Below are 24,150 nucleotides of genomic sequence, written 5' to 3' on the forward strand. Positions count from 1 at the left end.
AAACACTATGATCAGTACTCTGGATGCCAGAACAGAAGGAAGGGAACTCCTGGAATTGAGATAACATTTGTCTGCAGGGACTGGGGAGTGGGGTGGTTTCATACTCGTCCTTCTAAGAGGGCAGGTGGCTGGTTGTTAAGGCCAGCTGATGTTAAAAATATGTATTATTTAATAAGAGACTTTAAACTAGTAATAAAATAAGTCTTAATATTTTCCTATTTGTTCATAGTAAAACCTAACTCTAACCATAAGGAAGTTACTTTATCTAAACTAAAAATAATTTCATATGTGTATATTCATTCGTCCTTCCCACCATCAATTCAACAAGTATTTATTGAAATCATAAAGACATGTCACTCTTTAGAAACTATGTGAGTGATACAAAATACATAATCAGTGACCTCATAAGGTGGTATCTTGAATTTCATCTCCATCATGATCTATTGTTATTATATTTGCGGACATGATTCTCATTTTATAAAAACCAACAAGGACCTCCTTAATTACCTTCTAAGTTCTCTAGACTTGACATCCCTCTCCAGATCTTTCTTCCTTTTTTTTTTGAACTCACAAATTGAGTTTGTTTAACAGCATAAATGAAACTTCATAAAACTTAACTTGAATTTTTTTTTAATGACTTAGGAAAACCAAGCCTTAAAATGGTTTGGGAAAACTATTTCTGGGTTCATCAAGTAGGATTCCAAATTTTAAGAATTGTGACAGACCAGAATATAATTACCATTTAAGCTTTTAAAAGGTCTATTTAGTAATGGTCCTCCCAGTGGAGGATAAAATTACAGTGTTTTTAGTGGGTCTTATATCCACTTAGGACAGAGGGAAGGAGAATTCAAGAACTCAGCCTGAATCTCAGTTACTACAGAACAAGCTGCTTGTTTTATCTTTTTTCCTCCCATACAATAACTTGAATTTTGTAGACTTTTTACAGATTAAAAATTGATTCCATATATTTTTACTTATGGCAACTCTCTGAAGTAGGTATAATTTCCACTTAAATAGATAAAGATAGTATTATTATTATTATTATTATTATTATTATTATTGGTTATTTACCACAGTGTTCTAAATTCTACCAAAAAACTTTCATATACTAATTTTATATCATTATGAGTCTTATATTCCTATAATATAGACAAGATATACAGCTATAACCCTCATTTAATCATTACAAAAGTTCTTATAACTAGTAAGAGGCACAGCTGGGCATTTTCAGAGGCCTGGATAGCCAGTGGAGCATCTATCACCCCTCCACATTGTCCAGTGGCAAAGGTAAGCTGGGTGATGGTGGTGAGGGGTGGTTGAGTTAGGTCATTTATGGGCATAGATGATATGGTAAGTCCATGGCTATGCCAGACATAGGAGTGGCTCTAATTTCATCATCTTGGAGCAATAGCAGAAAGAGTGGAAGAATATAATATGTAGAAAAAAACATTTGCAAGGAATAGAGCTGGGAAAATCCCCAAACATTACAAACTCTGCTAAGTAGGGATACCAGATAATATATAGAATTCCTATAGTATCCATACAATAGTGGTGGGGGGGGCATACTTATACTAAAAAAATATTTGTTTATCTGGAATTCAAATGCAATTGGGCATCTGTATTTTTATTTGTTTAATCTGATAGTATTAAAGAAAAGATAAGCTATCTCAGCCAGTTACTCACATCACTATTAAATATACACATCGATACAATGGTGACAACAATCCACAAATAGTCATTTTAACTGGAGACCTCCACTGAGATAATGTCCTATTTTCTCTGAGTAGCCTAAAGTTAGTACTGGAGTGAACTTAAGTATTTCTAAAACTCTCCAATTTGAAAGATGATACATTACACAATTGTTAGCTAATGCTGATCTATGGCTCTGAACTAATAATTTGGTCCAGACTGTCCCTCTGTGCCACACTTTTCCCTAGATGGCACTGGACTAAGTGTCCCACACCCAGCTCTGGTACCATGTTTACCACACTTATTGTTCAAATAGAAGAATCACTTACTTGTATGGGATGTGTTTGCTGCCGTTGATGAGAGCGAGGATGACATTGCCGAGTGCAGACAATGAGAGGCACAGCCCTGAACCTCCTTCTCAATTTTTGCTAAAAGCTTTCACATAGCTGCCAAGATCAATGAGATGCAGGTGACTGGAACCTCCAGACACTACCGTGGGAGAGAAGTAAAAAGAAGAGAGGATAAGTGAGTTACAGCAAACACATCTTCATGAAGCTCTTTGGGAAATCTGAGAAGAAATGGGGAAAGAAACGATTGACATTCATGATCTAGTGGAAATCCCAACAAAGTTATACTGGGTTACAAATAGCACTGGTCCTCTTAAATTCTGTCTACTTCAATCACTGACCTTCCAAAACCTGATATTCATAGTATAAGCAAATGAATAATTCTAGCAGTTTGGATTGTATGAGGTTTAAGAAAAAACAAATGTCTAATTAAAGGAGAAAAAAGGTTTGTACCTCAATGTCCTTTGGATAGCAGATTTGTGAAACCCATCTCATTAAAATTTTATTGGCCCACAAGTGATTGTCTATTTAGTCAAACATTATAGAGATTCCAACCCAAAGTTCAGCCATTAATCACATTGATAACCCAAGTAAAATCCAGAAGAAGTAAAAATCAGGCATAGAGAGAGCGAAGACCCAAATATTTGCTGAGCATCTGCCAATTGCCAGGTACTACACAATCACAGTCTCATTCAGTTTTCATGGTAAAAATTATAAATAAAATACTATTATCTTTTTCTATAGATGACATCATAAAACTCAGAAAAATTGGAAAATTTCCCCATGAGTATTTCTGCTTCTGGCTTAGAAGAAATAACAAGGACCAGATTGGTTCTCTTATTTGAAACAAACAAAAGATGAACAAAATGTATAAAAGAACTGTTTGTAAGACATTAGACATCAAGCAGCAAAGAACAATGGTCCCTGAGAAATGGGGAGCTAAGCAAGGCAAATACTACCTACATCTCAGCATATTGCTTTGAGAGAGTTTCCAGGCATGGCTCAGGGGGAGGGGACTCAGGTGGAACCTGGTGGACTCCCTGAGTTGAGGAGAGAGGGGAAGCCAAGGCAATAGTTTATTGGACAGTTGGAAAGGAGAGAACTCTAGAAACTATGAGAAGATCCCTTGCATATTCAACTGATCAGCAAATGCATATGAGAAAACTACCCAGAGCCAGGGAACTGACCATCTGAAGAAAATAGAAGTTATAGTGCACAAGGCTGTAAAAACTGTTTTTCTCCCACCAGCCAGACTGGGAAACCTCAATATTCAAAGGATATTAGGTAGAGTACTCAGAAGGGTCTTGCTTCAGTAATGGGGGACATTTAGTGCTAGATTGAGCACAGACTTGATTCCATCTAACAAACACTAAAAGCAAAACCATTAAGGATCCAATTATTTCCAAGTAATCAACTACATCCTCAAACAGAGCTTAAGAATATTTACAAGGTTCAAAAATATCTAGCAGTCAACAAGGTAAATGCAAATGTCTGACACCTAATAAAAAAAAAATAACTAGGCATGCAAGGAAGTAGGGAAATGAGATTTATAATGAAGGGATAATTGAAACCAACCCAGAATGAGCATAGGTGTTAGAATTGACAGAGAGAGCTATATTAGGTCAGTCATTAAAACTTATTTCAAGTGTTCAAAAAGTGAAGCAGAGACATGGGATAAGTATTTTTAAAAAACAAAATCAACCACTAGAGATGAACACTGTAATGTGTGAGATGAAAAACATACGGGATAGAATAGCAGATTAGATATTGTAAAAGGAAAGATGAGTAAATTTGAAGATTTAGCAATGTAAATTCTTCAAAAGTAAATACACAGAGAGAATTTAAAAGTTAAAAACAAACAAAAAAAGGTAGACAAGAAAAAGAGTTGTAGTATTTCAAGTATCCAAATATATGTAACTGGAATTCCTGAGGGAGACAGAGGGTATTACAGATGAAACACTTGAAGAAATAATGGCTAAAATTTGCCTAAATTTGATTAAAACCATAAACCCACAGATATGAGAATCTCAATCAGCTCCAAGCACAAGAAACATGAAGGAAAGTACAGCAAGGCACGTCATTGCTCAAAACCAATGATCAAGAGAAAAACTGAAAACAGCCCGAGGAACAAAAACATATTATATACAAAGGAACAATAATAAGTATGGTGTCACATTTCTCACTGGAAATAATACAAGTGAGAGGATGGTGCAACAATATTTTTAAAGTACTACAATTGTCAAAGTCAAAGAATACACCCATAAAAAGGATCACTTCAAAATAAAAGGAAAATAAAGACATTTCCAGACTTTAAAAAGCTGAAAGAATTCACCAAAGGCATACCCACAAAAGATAAACAAAGAGACGAAAAGCTTTGGGAATAAGCACATGATTAAATACATATTTTTATTATTATTAAATCTCTTTACAAGATAATTATTGGGCTGTAGACATAGCTCAGTTGGTAGAGTGCTTGCCTCCCATGCTCAAGGTCCTGGGTTCAATCCCCAGCACCATACACACACACACACACATACACACACACACACACACACACACACACACACACTAATTATTAAAATGAAATAACAATGTAACATATGGGTTTCATCAAAGGATATTAGGTAAAGTACTCAGAAGGGTCTTGCTTCAGTAATGGGAGACACTTAGTAGTACTGGATTGAGCACAGCCCTGGTTCAATCTAACAAACATTAAAAGCAAGACCATTAAGGATCAAACTATTTCCAAGTAATCAATTTCCTCAAACAGAGATTAAGGATATTTACAAGGTTCAAAAATATCTAGCAGCTACCAAGATAAATCCATCTGTTTTACAGATGAGGGTGTCCCCCAAAAGCTCATGTGTGAGACAATAAAAGATCCAGTAAAGTAATTAGATTATGAGAGGCCCAACCTAATCTGTGATTAATACATGGAGATGAGTTAACTGAGCAGTAATTATAGACAGGTAGGATGTGATTGGAGGAAGTAGTTCCTGGGGGTGTTCCTTTGTGGCTTATATTGGTGAGCAGGTCTCTCTCTTCTTCCTGGCTGTCATTTTCTAAGCTGCTTTTCTCTTCCATGCCCTCTGCCATGAAGTTCTGCCTCACTTTGGGCCCTGAGCTATGGAGTTGATTCACTATTATCTGAACCTCTGAAACCATGAGCCAAAATAAACTTCTCCTCCTCTTTACTGTTCTTAAAAGATATTTGGGTCACAGCAATGAAAAAACAGACTAAAACAATATATGTAAAGTTAGAAATGTTTGACAACAATAGAATCAAGATCTGAGTGGAGAAATGGAAGTATACTAATGTAAAGGTTCTTATTCTATACACCAAGTGGTGTAATATCACTGGAGAATAGATGGCAGTATCTTAACAATACACTACAAAACCTAAATAGCACTAAAAACAAAGAGTTACAGCTAATAAACCAAAAAGAGACATACAGCAAAATCTTTAAAAGTGTTTAATAAATCCAAGAGGTGACAGATAAAAAGAAAAGAACAAAGAATCAATGAGACAAATGGAAAATGTAGAAAAGCAGTACTTTGCATAAAACCTGATCAATAATCACATTAAGTATAAGTAGTCTGCATACTCTTATTAAAAGGGAGAAATTGTCAGATAAATAAAAATGTGTGATTTTATTATAAGCTTCCTATAAAGAAATGCACTTTAAATATAAATAAACAATAGATTAAATGCATAAGTAAAGGAAAAGCAAACATTAACCATAAGAGATTTGGAGTGGATACACCAGTATCAGACAAAAGAGACAGAAGATGAAAAAAATATTCTGTGAGGCAAAGAGGAACATTTCATAATGACAAAGAGGGCAAGCAAGAGGCAGGACAAAAACTGTTTATGTACCTAAGAGCAGATGTTCAAATATATGAATGTCTTCCTGATAGAACCACAGGAAGAAATAGATAATTATAGTTGGAGAATTCAAATACCCATTTCTCAATAACTGATATAAGTAGTAGACTGAAAACTAGTCAAAATATAGATTTGAATAACTTGTCCTTTATGTAACACTCAACAACAGAATACATATTCTTTTAAAGGGCACATAAAACAATTCCCAATATCTACCATATTCTTGGATCTAAATAAATTTTAAAGGATTCACATTACTCAGTGTGTTCTGTGAATAAATGGGACTACATGAGCAGTGACTGTAGAAAGGTAACTGGAAAATTCCCCGATATTTTGAAACTGCACAACTCAGCCAAATAACTGATGGCCAAAAAGACAACAAAATGGAACTTAAAAACTGTTTTTAAGTGAATAAAATGAAGATGCAACATGTCTAAATTTGTTAGCTTCCCCTAAAGATGGTCTTAGGGAAAATTTATAGGATTACATGCCTATATGAAATATAACAGGAGGTCTCAAATCAATGTTTTCAACTTCTACCTTAAGAAATTAGAAAAAGATGAGCAAATTAAATAAAAAAATAAATAGCAGAAAGGACATAATTATCAAAAAAGCAGAAATCAATGAAACAGAAAACCAAAAATTAATGGAGAAAAATCACTGTAACCGAAAGCTGGTTCTTTAAGAACAATGAAATTGATGAATCTCTACCTAGCACAACTGATGTGGAAAGAAGACCTGAACTGTCAGCACAGGAATAAGGGAGAGGGGCTCATCTATAGTTTCTGTGGGTATCAGAAGGATAAGAAAGAAGAGCAGAGGAAAGGAGGCAGCTTTTATTTTTAATAAGGGACAAAGACCATCTCCATGGAGAAGACAGCAGAGATAAGAGATTATTTTCGACCAAAATAAGTTGTAAAAAACAATCTCTAGTAATCATGACCTAACCAGCCTATAGAGGAAATTCCTTTAGCAACTTTGCCTCAAAACTGCTAATGAAGACTTAAAATTTGCTTCTTGTTTTACATACTTGGCTGATTATTCTTGTGGGGGCAGGACAGTTAGGTGATAAAGAGCATGGGAAGGAAACAGAAAGGAGGTGTGGAGTGCCCTTCTCCACTGACAGGATGCAAATTGAGGACTAAGACTAGACTCCCTCCACCTCTCCCACCCACCCTGCACTTATTCTCTCTGTTGGAGGCTGTGCGGCAGCACGGTGTGCATATGTGATGCGCGCATGAGGAGTGTTATGGTTTAGATCTGAAGTGTCCCCAAAAGGCTCCTGAGTGAGACAATGTGAAACAGTTTAGAGGAGAAATGACTGGGTTATAAGAGTATTAACCTAATTGGTACATTAATCCCCTGGCAGGGATTAACTGGGTGGTAACTATAGGTAGTTAGGATATAATGGAGGAGGTGGGTCACTGGGGGCATGCCCTTGGGGTTTGTATTCTGTCCCTTGTGAGCACAGTTCTCTCCACTTCCTGATTACCAGTGCTGAGCAGCCTTCCTCTTCCACACTCTTCTGCCATGTGTTCTGTCTCACCTCAGGCCTATAGCAATGGAGTCAGCCATCAACAGACTGACACCTCTAAAAGCATGATGCCAAATAAATATTTTCTCCTGTAAGGACAGCAAGGAAAAAGCTGACTGAAACAGGGAGAGGGTAGGAAGAATAACTAAGAATTTAAAAATAAGAAGAGACAAGCAAAGTGGTGCATACTTGTAATCCCAGTGGCTGGGAAGGCTAGGGCAGGAGGATCGCAAGTTCAAAACAAGCCTCAGAAACTTATGGAGGCCCTGTCTCAAAATAAAATAACATAAAAGGGCTGGGAATGTGGCTCAGTGATTAAGCACCTCTCAGTTCAATCCCTGGTACAAAAAAGAAAGAATAAAAATAAGAAGATAAGCCAGGTACAGTGGCACATATCTTGTCATCTCAGACTGTGGAGGCTGAGGCAGGAAGATTGAAAGTTCCAGACCAGATTAAACAACTTAGCTCCTAAAAATCTTAGTGAGAACTTTAATTTTGGTCGCAAAATTGAAGAAGAAGAAGAAGAAGAAGAAGAAGAAGAAGAAGAAGAAGAAGAAGAAGAAGAAGAAGAAGAAGAAGAAGAAGAAGGGGAGGAGGTGGAGGAGGAGGAGGAGAGGTGGAGGGGGAGGGGGAGGGGGAGGTGGAGGGGGAGGGGGAGGGGGAGGGGGAGGGGGAGGGGGAGGGGGAGGAGGAGAAGGAGGAGAAGGAGGAGAAGGAGGAGAAGAAGGAGAAGAAGGAGAAGAAGGAGAAGAAGAAGAAGAAGGAGAAGAAGAAGAAGAAAATAATAAAGACTGGAGATTTAGCTCAAAAATAAAGCACTCCTGGGTTCAATCCCCAGTACAAAATCAATTAATTAATAAAAATAAAAGGTAAGTCAGTGAACTCCTTTCATTAACTTCATTGTTTTTAGTTAGAATGTTTATGATGCTTTTCCTAGTTCCTTTTTTGTCTTATAAAGGGATTATTTAAAAAAATATTTTTGAAAAAGAATTATCAAATAATTAAATATTGCTTTTAAGGAAATCACTTTGAAGTAAATTACAGGAAGTAGAGAAATATATCAAAATAAAAGGAAAATTTTCAATTCAATTTCCTATTTAACTCAGTAAAAAAACCTAGACCTTTCTTTTGAGCAATTAAAGTCTGAAAGAAAAGAAAAACGTGAAACGTTAAAATTTGATGCCTTTACCTAAATGCCTTGTACTGAATAATGATCACATGGTATGGCTTTGTTTTTTAGAGGTTAATAACAGCAACCATAAAAACATTTCTATATCTTATAAAAATTAAAGACAATATCTTTCATCTTATTCATCCATTATTCATACTATTTCATAGAGAATGATTATTTACCTCCTATTTATATGAGGCTCTGAACTTTATGGAAACTAAGGAAAATGGAGATTTATAGATTGATGTCCCATTATCCAGTATTCCCTCCCTATGTAAGGATTAATTCATTCATTTATTCATTCATTCATTAAATAAATTAATAAATAAATAATAAACAGATAAATAAATAAATAAATCCTCCAAGAAAGACTAGGCACCTCCTGACATATCATGCATCACTTTATTATGTGAGATTAATACAAAGTAAGCCTAATGTTAAAAAAAAATTGGAGTTAGGTAGGCTTGCTTAAAATCCTAGTTCAGCCACTTTGTAGGAGAATAAGAGCTACCTCAAGGTGTCACTGTGTGAGGGAAAGAGGAGAAGGTATGGCAAAGCAGCCCTCAGAATGACTTGCACCACATAGGAGCTCAATGAAAGATTTGTCCCCTTTCTCTTTTATTTCTTTCTGCTCCATTTACCTTAGTGTCCATAGATTCAGAGCCTGCTTAAAATCTGAGTACAATAACCAACTTCACTGGATATTAGATGGTTTATATTCAATATAATATATATGGGTTATGTATTTTATATGTGTTGTATATACACACATACATACACACATTTTACACACACACACACCCCACACACATTTTATAATCCTTGTATGTATATTCTTCTAACTGGTCACTAATACATATTTGAATATCTAAGGTACCTTTGTAAATTGCTTAAAATCAATTGGGTAAACTGGTAAAAAATCCTCAAGTGAAAGTTACATGAAACTGTTCTTCTATTTACTGGTTTCTTAGGTGGGTTTTCTTTTTCTTTTTTTTTGCATTTTTATCAAGGTTGCTGAGATGAGCTCATATCCAGTGGCATACTATAGGTAATGTTGTTAGTAGTCAATTCTTGAACTTCTTTCAATATTAGTCCACTCAAGTGGGTCAAAATTAGATGTTGCTATGGTCTGAAATTTGTATCTCCCTCAAATTCATATGTTGAAATCCTAGTCCTCAAGATAATGGCATTTGGAAATGGGACCTTTGGGGAAGTGATTGGATCATGAGTGCAGAGCCCTCATCAAGAGGGTTACTGCTTTCTATGAGGCCAGGGAAGCCATTTGCCCCTTCTGCCAAGTGAGGATGCAGCAAGAAGTGCCATCTATGAAGCAGAGAGCCCTCTCCAGACTCTGAGTCTGCTGGTGCCTTGATCTTCAATTCCTGTCTCTGTAGCTTTAATAAATAAATTTCTGTTTTCTAAGTTACTCAGCACATGTTATTTTTGTTAGAGCAACACAAATGGACTAAGAAAGACGTGTTCTATGATTCTAGATTGTTTACAAACACTCTGTTTAACTCAATCTAGACTAGAAAATTGCTCAAGGGCACTTTCACACTTAGGATTTCAATTGGGCTCATAAAATGAATAAAAGGTGCATGGAGAAAAGATTTATGTAAATTAGTACTTGAGATGCAATATATGCTTTAGCAAAAATTTATTTAGTATTATATTATTTTAGTATTTCAGGGTTCTCTCAAGAGAGGTACAAAATAGAAATAGACAGTACAGTCAAAATGCCTAGGTTTATATATTTCTGCCACTCACAGCTCTTTGACCTTTCTCTCTCTCTCTCTCTCTCTCTCTCTCTCTCTCTCTCTCTCTCTCTCTCACACACACACACACACACACACACACACACTCACCATTTTAGAATGGTTCCTGGCTCATAGTAGGCATCCAGCAAATGCTTGCTACCATTATTGCTATAATAAAACAATTTAGAAAGCAATATCCTAAATATTTCTTAAGATTCTTTCCCATAAGATTTTTAAAATATGGATCCTAATGAGTGAGGTGAAAGAGACCTTTGCTTTAAGCCCTGCTGCATGGAGTCAACCTTGAACACTCCCATTAGAGTCTGACAATATTGTGACTCACTATATGATATTAACCCTGATCTGGGTTTAGGGTCCTGGACATCTTGAATCTGAGTTTTGGTTGTACTGTTGGCTTGAAAGGTCTCATTTATCATTAAGAAAGTTCAGAAAATAACTTCTTAATTTGAACCAATAAATTGGGGTCTTCTTCAGCTTTAAATCACATGTCAGGAAATCTCTGTCAGTGCAGTTATTTTGCCCTGAAAACCACAAGGTGAAACTAGATTCTTATGTCAACCAGGTGTCTGTCACCTTTTGTGCTGGAGGGAAATTAGTTACTTAGTAGTTGCTCCTCTGACAGTTTGTCTTCATTCTAGAATGACCAGGGACTGGACAACAGATTGTCAACCTCACTACCACACCAACACAGTGTAGGTAGTGTGTTGGGGCACTTTTAGAGCAGGTGTGCAAAATCGATGTGTAGGCAAAAACAGAATACCAATCCTGTGTTGAGCACACTACCCTCTAGCCCACAGTTTGAATGGAGTATGGACAGTAACACCTTCCATAATGCACTAGATGGAGACACATTGCCTGTTCTGGTGACAAAGGCTGAAAGCCCCTGTATCTCTCACACCAGTCATATGGTCCCTCATCAATTAGAAGAATGGGCTAGAAGTGGAACTTACCATACTGCTTCTCACAACTGGCAATAATTACTTGCATCTTCCTCATAAAACTGAAAACTCTATAAAGTCAGGAGCCATCTGTTTTTGTTTTTTATTTTTTCTACAGTTGTATTGCCCAAATTGCCTGGTCTCTAGTTAGTACTACTCAAACATGGCTGATGGATCACTGGATGGATGGACTGACAGATGGATGGGGATGAACAGAGTTGGTTCAAAATCCATGGCACACAGATTTCTCTGTCTGAACGTCTTGCTGATAGGCCAATCCTCACATGCTTCCCATCCGTAAAAGTATTTGGAAATACTGATTTTGATGGTGACTTTTATTCAAGGATTGCTTCAGCCCAGAGCTTCTGCAAGACTATGCTTTGGGATTTATTTGACTACCTTCCCAAACAAGCTTGTGAGATTATATTAATAACTACTTCATCATCTACGGGGAAGGTGATTAATTTTATTCTGAAGGGTGGTTAAAATAAGATTCTGTTTATTGATTTTTAAAGAGTGCCGTCAAGGACTGGGGTTGTGGCTCAGAGGTACAGCACTCACTTAGCACGTGTGAGGCCCTGGGTTCAATCCTCAGCACCACATATAAATAAATAAAAAAATAAAAGGTAGTGTGTCCAATTACAACTAAAAAATAAATATTAAAAAAAGAGTGCAGTCCAACCTTTTGAGAGCTCCCCAGATTCACCATTATTTTTGCTTCCCTACCTCCCTGTTCATACCTTCACTAAGGCTACAATGTCTCTTAAGGGAAAGGCATATGATCAGAGCTGATGCTTAATTCTGCCTGTTAAGATGAATCCATAGGAGTAGAAAATTTTGTTAATATTTGTATTGCCAAAAAATGGTAACTGGTATACAGTAGATATTCATATTAACAGAACGAAGGAATGAACAAATAGATTTTAATTTGTTTTTAAGATTTTCTGGCTCCTTGAAGATAATGCATGAAATATTTTATAGTATGGAAGTTTTCAGGCTAACATGTTCATAAAACAAATATAATTATTACACTCATTATAATTACTTTTGTATATCATTATTAGTCTATGTCCAACATTTGTTTTGCCAAGCCATTGGGACAGGAATTTTTCTGAAATACGTTCACTGAGTTCTCTATGTGTCCAGTCAAATGCTGTAGACTTTTGTTTCATAAGATTAATTCCAAAAGTCACTTTTGATTCGATGATTGTTTTTTCCATTTCTGACCCTTAGAAAACAAACCATTTGCTGCTGGACTAGCAGGGGAGGGCTCTGTTTCTTTCCTCCAGAGGGGGCTCAAAGTCCATGTTTATTCCTGACTTATACATGGGGTAGTTTCAGCATAGAGTTGTCTTTAGCAATTCCTCATATTTATAGGATTCACATGGATGAGAACTTAGTGTTCTAAAAATATAAATATTTCTCAAAGAAAATGAATCACTGACATTCTTATGCCCAATTAATGGTGACATTTCAACAATTTGATTGTAATCCTATTTTGCATTTCCTCAGAATAAAAACATGGGTTAAGCCAAATACTTAATTGCACATTTTTCTATGTTGGATGCACAAAGATTTTAAAATAAAACAAACATAAAGTTTCAAGTCCAAGATTAAAAAAGTGAATTCTCTATCAAAGTCCATAATCATCACTTTCACTTGGAACTAATTTTCTATATTCTGAATGTTAATAGCTCTCTTTCATTGTGTTATTAAGATAACATCCTGTTCTTATTTTTTACATACATGTCTTATGCCTTCTTTCAAAGTTCCTGAAGGGTACATCCAGTATCTTTAAGTCAAATACATTTACTACAGATTGCCAGGACTTTATCAAAAATCGTTGAATTAGAAGAATAAATCCACGAATGTATCCAAGAATGGATATGAAAGACTAGGATATTTCTTACTAACTTAGCACTCATAGTTTTAACACAGTTCCCTTACCCCAAGCGCCATTCATCAAAGAGATGTAAATCAGCAGAATGCATGATCTCTAAGAATTCTCCCAGATATAAGATGCAATTATTTTTATAACCATTGCAATACTTAAACTAATGACAAAAAGCATCCAAAACACTTTTCTACACTTATTTTGTACTTTAAAAGATTCATTAATATCTTTTCAAATTACCTGAAAGGTGCTATAAAATCCTGTGATTTTTTTTTTATACTATAGATAGTTTTGCTGTAAGGACTTCTGATTTTTCAAGTGAAATTAGGTTGTTTGGACTTATTCTCCTGTTTTCCTTCCTGAATAGCTCTCCCTTTGCAAACAGAGATTTTTAGAAACAGATAAATAGGAATAAAGTAAGTAATAGAGTAGTCTAAGATACCCCTCCCCAACAGTCACAAGCCTAGGTCCTAATTCCAGGTGTGTGTCCATTTGGACACCCCCCCCCCCTTGTATTGACCCATGAACTACTTTTTTCAATCAGCTGAAAAACTGTGTCATGTTTCTGCATCTTGTATTATACATGTGATGGTTTAAATCTTAAAAGCCCCCCAAAGGCCAATGTGTGAATGACATGGTCCTCAGGCTGTGGTGGAATCTTTAGGAGGGAGGGCCTCTGAAAGAAGGAAGTTAAAGTCCTGGTGCCCGTGAAGGGGGCTGTTGCCACTTGGGTCCCTCCCCCACTTCTTTGCTGTGAGGGGAGCAGCTCTGTTCTATCACTCACTCTTGCAATGGTGTTTTGCTTTACCTCAGGCCCTAAGTAATAGGGACAAGTGAACATGGACTGAAACCTCTGAAACCACAAGTCAAAATATAAGTTTTCCTCCTTTTAAGTTGATTATTCCCCAGCTATCTTGTCACATAAAAACACTAACATAATACAGTTCTCATCATTATAATATTCTATTTAATGTGATCTATTACTAATCATTGCTTATCTTGAAAATATGGAAGATATTCATTTCAAATCATCAATGTAATATGAATATAATTGCAGGACACCCATCTATTTTCATATTTATGTGCATAAATAGAGATCAAGCTAATTCCTCTAAAATGCCCTACCTTTACAGTCACCTCCCACTTCTCCTTTCAGACGCACCACACAAAGCAGAATTCATACCTTTCTTCCATCTTCTGATAGTATTTTGGTAATACAATCACGCTGTGGCATATCACAATATGCTATAGTATACTACAGTATAAATTAATTTATATCTTAACCATTCCTCTTCTTGATTCACTTTCAAGTTCCCATATCCTTACAGATAGTATCTGCACATATTTGGGGCTCAATAAATGTTTGTGTACCATATCTCTGCTTCTCCTCTTACTTTTTATCTGCAGACCTGTATTTTACAATTCAATTACTGATTGGATTTTTTTATGTATTTATTTTTATGTGGTGCTGAGGATCGAACCCAGTGTTTCACACCTGCTGGGCAAGTGCTCTATCACTGATTCACAATTCTAGCTCCTGATTGGATTTTTATTAAGCTCCTAATAAAGTTTAAAACATCATCCAACAGGAATTAAATACAAAGATCTATTTGCTATCTAACAGAGATTAAAATCTTCACAGATTTAGTTCCTATTGCCAAAAACTAAATGTAGGAAACTATGTGTTCTGTCCCCATTTACATATTCATAGTGCACTCCTTTCCTATACCCAGGGCTGAACTGCAAGTTTTTACTTACACTTACTAATCAGATACCAAGAGAGAAAGCACCCTGATGGTGGGCTGGGATAAAGGCAGCAGTGGTGGAGAGCAGCTTGAGCAATCAGCCCAGCTCTGCCTCCCCAGCCCACCTTCACCAGTTCTTAGTCCCCAGTATACAGGGATAGTCTGGCAACTGAAACTTTTTTGTTCAGCTGAAGAGAATGTGCAAATGACAGTTTGGGCTGTCAAGGAGCTTATTACCTAAGCAAGAAGCTTACATATCTATGAGCTGAAGTCTCAGATTTGTGGCTTTGCAGGATTCCTCAATTTCCCTGTAGAGCAGCCAATAGGTATAGAAAGGCCTTGCAGGCTCATTACTTCACCCCACACCTCCACCCCCTGCACCCAGACACAGCAGGAGGCTCATTTGTGGAGTCATCCAGGGACAAAAGAAACTGAAAAATGAACCTACACAAATTCCTGGGCTGCACCTGAGAAGGTGAATAATAGACCCACGGCTATACTCACTCTACTGGCAAAGGCAGCTGCAGTGGGATTTGTGTATAGACATATGTGAAAATAATATTTACATCCCTACAGGGTTGTCTATTAACAAAGCAAGTACAGGTACATGATTTCACATCATCCTCTCCACCATCTTGTGGCTCTGCATCAGGACCGGTCACTGGAATTCTCCATTCCTCTTAAACATTGTTTTCCCCTGCAAAGAACAATTTTCTGCAGGGAAAACAAACTTAAGAGCATGAAAGAGTTCAAGCACTGCCACAGAAAACTCATTCTGCCTAATTATAAGAAAAAAAAAAGAAAGAAAGAAAGAAAAGAAGAGAAAGAAAAGAAAAGAAAAGACAAAAGGAGAAGGTTGGTCCAGAGCTGGGAACAATCCATCATCATTCTCCTTAGCTATGGCTAGTCCCACAACAAAAATAAACTCTGGCAGGAGAAACAGAATAGAACCCAACTACTCCTCTGATGAGAGGGCTTAAAAAACACATCAAGGACTCAAAGTGAGGCTGGAATCCAGACCCAGGTTTGCCACACTCAAAACTCTTTGCTCCTTCTTTGTGCTACCTCCATGATGAGGCTTCCAGGAAGTCAGGACCCCTTTGTTTTCTATCTTTTGCCACTCTTCTTCTGGAACCCATTCCTTTTCTCCATCCAGGACCCCTTTGTTTTCTATCTTTTGCCACTCTTCTTCTGGAACCCATTCCTTTTCTCCATCCTCCCAGGGAAGACTCTGAAATCCTTCTCCCATAGCTCAGGTAAAGGTAAGTTACAGAGTGATCCCACCCAGGGGCACTGGCTTTCAAAGTCTTGCCTTTCATTTTGGAATAAAAACTCATGTTGCTCACAGAGTTTCAAACATCAGAGCTTCTGGCCCACATAGAGTCTGTCCTGCTTCTGTCACAAAGAATGGGCCTGCACTGCTAGGGCAAGACAAAAAAGAATGTTTTTTTTTTTTTCACTAAAATGAATGAATCTTCCTATCTGAGAAACCAACTAAAATCTTGGCACTAAGCATACATGTCCTCATACTGTTTCAGAACTGAGGGCAAGGGCACAGCACTCTGCTTACCGAAGTCTTTCAAACACATTATTTCATTTCCTTTACCACTAGAGTCCTATGACTGAGGCACTGCAGGGATTCTTCATTCTTTCTTTTATCCATGTAGCTATTCAACAAATATTTATTGATCAGAGCCCTGGTCTTGACACAGAATAAAGAGCTTCAAGACATAGCTGGCACTATTAGAGTGATTATAGTCAGGGAGGTGGATGACAATATGTACATGGTAAACCTCCAGATGGAGAGATGGAGGATCCATGGAGTTGCACAGGAGGTGCCTTGGCTCAGTCTCAGGGGTCAGGGAGATTTTACAAGAAGAGTAGAAAAAGTAGAAAGAAGTTAGTCAAGAAAAGGAGAACATGCCCTGAAGGACCAGCATGAGCCTAGGTGTGGAGAGTGGCAGAGTAACATGCTTAGAGAAATGGATGTTTCCTACCAGCAGTTTTTTATGGACACCTAGAGGAAGACAAGGAGAGAAAATGCCTAGGAGAGAAGGCAAGTGCTTCCAATCAGGAAAAACATCACAAGCATTTTTCACAGGTCATCTTTCTTTTCCAAATTTATTTTGTTGTCTTAAAAATCTAATTATAAGAATTCCTAGGTTTTATTTTTTACTTGACAAATAAAATTACATGTATATGTGTGTGTGTGTGTGTATGTGTGTGTGTATCACAACATGTTTGAAATATGTATACATTATGGAATAACTAAATAACTAAATTGAGCTAATTAATATATGTGTTTCCTCATATACTTTTTTGGTACTGGGAATTCAACTCAGAGGGGTTCAACCACTGAGCCACAACCCGAGCCCCTTTTATTTTTTGAGACAGGGTCTCATTAAGTTGTTTAGGATCTTGCTAAGTTGCTGAGGCTGGCTTTGAACTTGTGATCCTCCTGCCTCAGGAAGCCATTGGGGTTATAGGTGTGTGCCACCACACCAGGCACTCATATATTTTTTTTTTTATTTTGAGACTACTTAAAATCTACTCTCTTTGCCACCTTAAGTAATATGATGCACTGTTATTATTATAATTCTTCTCCAAATTTATCCAAGACAAGTTTTCTCCCCTGAGTCTCTCTGAGAGGCTAGGTGGAAAGGTGAGGGTAGAACTGCACCAAAACTCATCAGTAACTAGGGTTATTTGCAGTATAGATCAAGTGAGAGAGGAATGGAGCTGGCAGATGTGCAATTGAGGAGGACCAGTTGAGACAAAGGGCAAATCTAGACCATGTACATGTCTAACAAGAAAACTGGGGATGCTCATAATCGAAGCCTGTTCTTCAGAGTTGAAAATCTGCATTCCACACGTTTGAAGAACACTTCAGCTGCCAACTCTTCAGAACAGAACCAGCTGCTAAAGACAATGTCTGTCTATCAGAGTAAGAACATACTCACATAGTAGGGATCAATGAGCAAAACGCATGAATGGACAGTTTATCTTGTGCAAAGCTTTTCTGCTGAACCTCAGACCAAAATATAAACTTCATCCATATGTAAGGTATTGATCACTTTAAGAGTTATCATAACCATCTGGCATTAGCAGTTTAAACCTTCTGGGCACTTCACAGAACTTGGCTGGAAACTCCTAAGAGATATTCTGCTGCCTTCTCTTTCTCTTCTTTCTCTCACCTTGACTCCAGGATTTTTTAAAATTGCTCAGCAGTTTTCCTGATGCCAATCAGCTGCCTCTCTCAAAGACTGTTTGCAGGTATCAGCATATCTGGCCCTTTTTCTCATTCACCACTAAAATGCATTCTCCACTCTCCATGAAAATCCTGCCCATGGCAGCTAATCTTTTTGCCTTAATAGGTCATACAGAGATTCCAGGGGGATTTGGAGATGTTCACTAGGGACCCTCCAGAAACAATGAGAGGCATGGGCTGGGGTGGAGGAAGAGGGGCTTAAGCGGGTAGGGCTGCTTACTCTGTTAAAGTGAGTAGGAACTCAAAAGCTTGTTTTACTATTATCCTTTCTGTTTTATTTCTGGAGCAACTGCCTCCTTTGCTCAAAATCTCAAAACACTATGAGAACAATCTCTGTCTCCACTAACCAGGAAGTTTGCAATTGGTACCTACTTTAACAGGGAACTGAAAACAAGCACAGGAACTGGAATTTGGGTAAGAATATTCTTCCCTTTCTCGTTTGACTTTGTTTTTTGGTGATTTTCTTTTTCCCTGCATGCTCTGTTCCAGGTTTTCCTCTCTCAGCCAAACCTCTTAAAGATGTGTGAGTCTGACAAGAGTTCATATAATTGTTTGTGTTTTGAACATGTTATACCAACAGTATAATGTGTTTGACATGTTGACTGACTTTATTGGCCAAGGAGATGGTCACTGTGTGTCAAAAAAAATGGGCCAGGAATTTTACATATGAAGAATATGTGAAGCAGGAGAGGGGGCAGGGGATATGGAGGCTTTCCAAGAATAAAATACATACAGTAGCAGCTGGGCATTTAGTGGAGATCCTACAAATCCAAATCAAACCTTGCTAGATTGTCCATCTACTATATACAATATGGGTACTAATAAGGAAATTAGTAATAATGGCTATTAATAGATCTTAATACAAATGGATGTACTTATTAAGGTTTATTATATGCCATGAGTGCCATACACCATATTCTCTCATGGGGGAACTGAGAAAGTCTTATGCTCAAAGACATACAACTGGAAAATAATAAAACTTGGATTCAAATCCAAGCTTGGTGTATCTTCCAAAGCTATTCTCTTTCCACCAGAGTCTACTCCTAAGAGTAAAATGGTAAGATCATGTGCTATGACTTGATTGTCAAGGTAAAAATCTGTCTTCCAAAGTTGTAAAAATTCTCTCCCACTGAGTATGAGAATTTCTACTTGCTGCTGAGAGTCATAGCACAGTAGGAATGATGCATGTCATTTTTGTTTGAAACGTGATGCCAGCAAGGTTTTGAGATGATAATGGTTATGTTAAGATGTGTATTCGATTGGATATTAGAACCCTGCTGTCCACCTCCACCTGCTACATTGGAGCTCTTGCCTGGACTCCCAGAGAGTTCCCATTGGTCGGGTAAGTGTGGTAGGAGGGATTTCCAGAGGAGGGATTTCCTGTTGGTGTGGTGTGTCCCACGAGAAGGCCCTGTGCATGGCGTTCACGGGAGTTTTGGAAATAAAGTTTGTTCCTGCTTGAGTGGCTCAAGATTTTGTGCCCAGCCAGACTGTGGCAACTTGCCAAGAATCTCTTGTGAGCACTTGATAAAATCAGACTCATATTTTTGCCAGCCTACCTGATATAAAGTGGTATTCCATTGTGGCTTTAACTTTAAGTTCCTAAAGTCTGATAATTATTTTTTTATATGTTTATTAATTATTACATGCCCAGCCCTATATACTTACATACTTACTTACTTATTTATTGGTACTGGGGATTAAACTCATGGGCACTCGACTGCTGAGCTACATTCCCAGCCCTATTTTGTATTTTATTTAGAGACAGGGTCTCACTGAGTTGCTTAGCACCTCACATTTTTGAGGCTGGCTTTGAACTTGCCATCCTCCTGTCTCAGCCTCACAAGCCACTGTGATTATAGGTATGGCCACCAAGCCCAGCCAGCCCTTTTTATTTTTTAACTGAGATAGCATCTCACTAAATTGCTTAGGGACTCACTAAGTTACTAAGGCTTACCTCAAACTTGAGATCCTCCTGCCCCAGCCTCCTGGGATGCTGGGCTTATAGGCATATGCCACCTCATCAGCTACATTTAGGTATCTTTTGATGAACTGATGTTCTTCATTTAATACAGTCAAATTTATTAGACTTTCAGATCATGGTTTATGTTTTTTGTGTCTTCTTCATAAAGTCATTCACCACATCAAGATCATAAAAGTATCTTCCTATATTTTCTCCTAAACTGCTTAAAATTTTCTTTTCACATTTAAGTTTTTAATCTACTTCTAATTAATTTTTGGTATTTGGTGTAGGCAGGAACCCAATTTTGTTGCTGTCCTGTCTTATGATTTTCCACTTGTCTCATCACTCTTCACTGTATAATCCTTTCTTCTCCCACTTGTCCACATGTCCATCTGTTGTAAACCAAGTTTCACTATTTGGGAATTTATTTCTAGCTCCCTATTTTGTTCCCTTGGTCTATTTGTTTTTCCCTATGACAATTCCACAATGTGTGACTATCTATACCTTTACATTTCTATTTCTCAACCCTTATATAAATTTGAGAACTCAGTGTATCAACTCCCTCCTTCCCCCAAAAAATTGTAGTTCTGATCCAAATTGCATTCAATCTTTGGATCACTGGCCAGAGAACTGAAACTCTGTAATAATGAATCATCCTATTGCCAACATGGTATAGCTCTCAGTTTAATTAGAATTCTTCATGTCTTTTTAAAAATGCTATAATTTGGACTGGGGTTCTGGCTCAGTGGTAGAGTGTTCATCCTTCATGTGTGAGGCACTGAGTTTGATCCTCAGCACCACATAAAAATAAATAAATAAAATAAAGATATTGTGTCCATCTACAACTAAAAATTTTTTTAAATGCTATAATTTTATCCATAGAGATTTTTGCACATTTTTATTATATTTATTCCCAGGTTCCTTTAATTTTTACGGTGTTGGTGGTGTGAATAAATACAACTTAATTTTTATATTGGTTTTCTACCCAAAAACCTAGACAAGTCTCTATTGTTAAATTAATTATTTCTTTGTTCATGGATGGTCTGCATTAAAAAAATTATAACTGTGAATAGTGACAGGGATTTTTTTAATTAAATAACAATAATCTGGAGCCAGTTGGCATGAGACAAAAACCAATAGTTTCCATTTTTTTTGAATAACAGTTAAACAGTATTAACAATGAAGAGATCACAGTGAGCTCCTACTTGCCACCAAAAAAAAAAAAAAAAAACGGGTGGGAGGAGTGATATGGAGCAAGGACCATCCACATTCAACCATGAACACATCTGTTAGAGTGACTAAGAAAGATAAATCAGAATCAGCAAGCATTCTCTGTATGCAGGGTTTTATTTCCATTATCACATCTAAGGATGCTGGTGATAATGGAAAGAAGGAAAAGAAAAACATTGGAGAGACTGAGTATCTTTTTAAAAATGTAATCAAGAGCTTAGAATTCTTTGGAGATAGACACCACAATATAAATGCCAGGCAGTGCTGTTTTATAACACAAGTCTATAATGGGCTACATTTTGAAGACAGAAACAATACACTATTGTATCTAGCAAAGTTTTGGCCAAAATCTCAGTTGTGCATGTGTTTGTATTTAGAGAAATAAATCTACCTTAACAATTCTTTAATCAGTGGCATAATAACTTAGAAGCTGCCATCTGTGAGTTTAATCATTTAAATACTGGAAAAAAACTGATGATGATCCTGAGGGAAAAGCCTTAGCATAAGAGAGCCAGGCACACACAGAGACTGTGGCTAAACAAGGACAAAAGGCGAGGTCAGCTCATTCCATAGCCCCACCAGTTATTCAGCATTTGGATATCTGTTAACTAATTGTGCTTGTCCTTTTTCCCAAATTAATTTTTGGGTATCTCCTAGATTGATTAAGTGGCCGATGTTTACTCTAAGAGAATCTTCCCTGATAATTCTTACCTTTTTTTTAGGAAATGAATCTTAAAATTCACATGTCACCCCAGGGGTCTAGGAAGCCTTGAAGTCTATAAGCTCCTGGACCAATTATCCCGAGTTCCTAAGGGCAGGATTCAAGTGAAATCAGCACAGGGGCTGCCTGCCTTTCATCTTCCCAACCCGGTGCCTAACTCCTGGCCTCCACACATGCTAAGGAATCCAGCCATGTTCATGAAATGCAATGCCTCTGTGTTTCTCTCTGGAAAGTTCGTGGTGTGTTTCTGAGTGATGTCTGTCCCATTAGGCTCATCAGCTCAGGGATGGTGCTAACATTCTGACTGTAGAGAGAGGAGGAAGTCCTGAAATGCCAAATCCCAAACTGAAGCTCCATGAGGCACATTTGACAGAGGTGGGACTTCAGATACCTTCCCCTCTGCCTTTTCTGCAGAGTGAACCAGCCCCAGGGATGCGACCCCTGGGTAAAGAAAATCAACAGACAAGGGGAACGAGCAGAGCAGAGAGAGGAAGCAGCAGGTGCAGAGGCACAGCAGTCCACTCCTCACTACTGAGGGTCCTGGCTCCCCATCAATGTGCCTCCTACCATTCTGCAGTTACAAAAGCAGTAGCCTATAAATCTGACACAGAATTTGAAGTCTCTTTGTCATGATGATACTTGTCTGCTGCCTGCCATAAGTCACTGAATACAAGTAAATGATAATAGTGGAAATAACAATTGAAAAGGTACAGAGTTTTTATTATGTGCTGATATGGTTCTAAGTCCTTTGACACATGTATACAGTCATCCCCAGGAGTGCTGCCCCCTGAGTCAGGAATGGGGATGGAAAAATGAAAGGCAGCCCCCTCCTCTAATGTCATTTGCATCCTGCCCTCAGGAACTCAGGTAAATTGGTCCAGGAGGTAACAGACTATGAAGCTTCCCAGACCCCTTGGGAGACATGTGACTTATAAGACCCATTTCCTAAGAAAAGGTAAGAATTATCACAGAAGATTTTTTTTAGTAGTCAAGCATCCATCATCTAACCCATCTAAGAGACACCTAAAAATTTATTTGGGAAAAAAAGAGAAGCCAAATTGGTTCCAGGACCTCAAATTTGTGACTGTTCAAGTCCTTTATATAAAATGACATAATATTTCAAAGATGTTACATACTTTCTCCCATGTACTTTAAATCATCACTGGCTTATTTATAATACCTAAACAATGTAAATGCTATTTATATGGTTGTTATACTGTTTTGTGTAGTAAGTAATAGTCCATATAATCCACACATGTTCACCATGGATGTAATGTTTTTCCCTTTTTTTCTTTTTTAACTAGGGATTGAACCCAAGGGTATTTAACCACAGAGCCACATCCTCAGCACCCTCCCACACACACCTTATTTTTTTATTTTGAAACAGGGTCTGGATAAGCTTCAGGGACTCACTAAGTTGCTGAGGTTGTTGTTAAACATGCAATCCTCCTGCCTCAGCCTCCTGATTTTCTGGGATGATAGACATGCACCAGAGCACCTAGCCCGAATTCCTTTGATCTGAGTTGGTCAAACCATGAGTGTGAGACATACAGATACAGAGGACTGACTGTACAGAAAGAGTGAAGATGAAGTTCTCCTAATAAATCTCCAAACACTGGTTGAAATGTCACCGTCATTGAGATTATATGTGAATATCACATCCTGCTCTGTGAAATGAACATCTTTCCTTCATCCTTCTAGAAATTCCATTCTACTTCCAGAGACAGACTCCTGAGAGGTCCCATTAAGAAATAACTCCCTCGCTGGAGACTCTACGTGGAAAAGAAATTAAAAAGTGAAGCCCAGGTAGATGCTTAAGAGACCTTCCCTATGTCTTCCCATGTCTCTTAGGAGTCAATGAGCAAGTTAAACAAAAGTAGCTGTCACCAAGTTAATAAAACTCTATACCAAGTTAAAATACAAGTAATCAAGCTTAGCTGTTACTGGTCTTCTCTTCAGACAGTTGCTTTGATAGGTGGCTGTCCC

At 37.5% G+C, this 24,150-nt stretch overlaps 1 pseudogene; it reads right to left on the reverse strand.

Moving 5' to 3' along the window:
- The window catches only part of LOC143388970 (kinesin-like protein KIF26B), a 186,538-nt pseudogene that overhangs the window by 78,340 nt on the left and 84,048 nt on the right, over positions 1–24,150 (reverse strand).

The sequence above is a fragment of the Callospermophilus lateralis genome, unplaced genomic scaffold (assembly GCF_048772815.1).
Source record: "Callospermophilus lateralis isolate mCalLat2 unplaced genomic scaffold, mCalLat2.hap1 Scaffold_45, whole genome shotgun sequence".
NCBI classification, from domain to species: Eukaryota; Metazoa; Chordata; class Mammalia; order Rodentia; family Sciuridae; genus Callospermophilus; species Callospermophilus lateralis.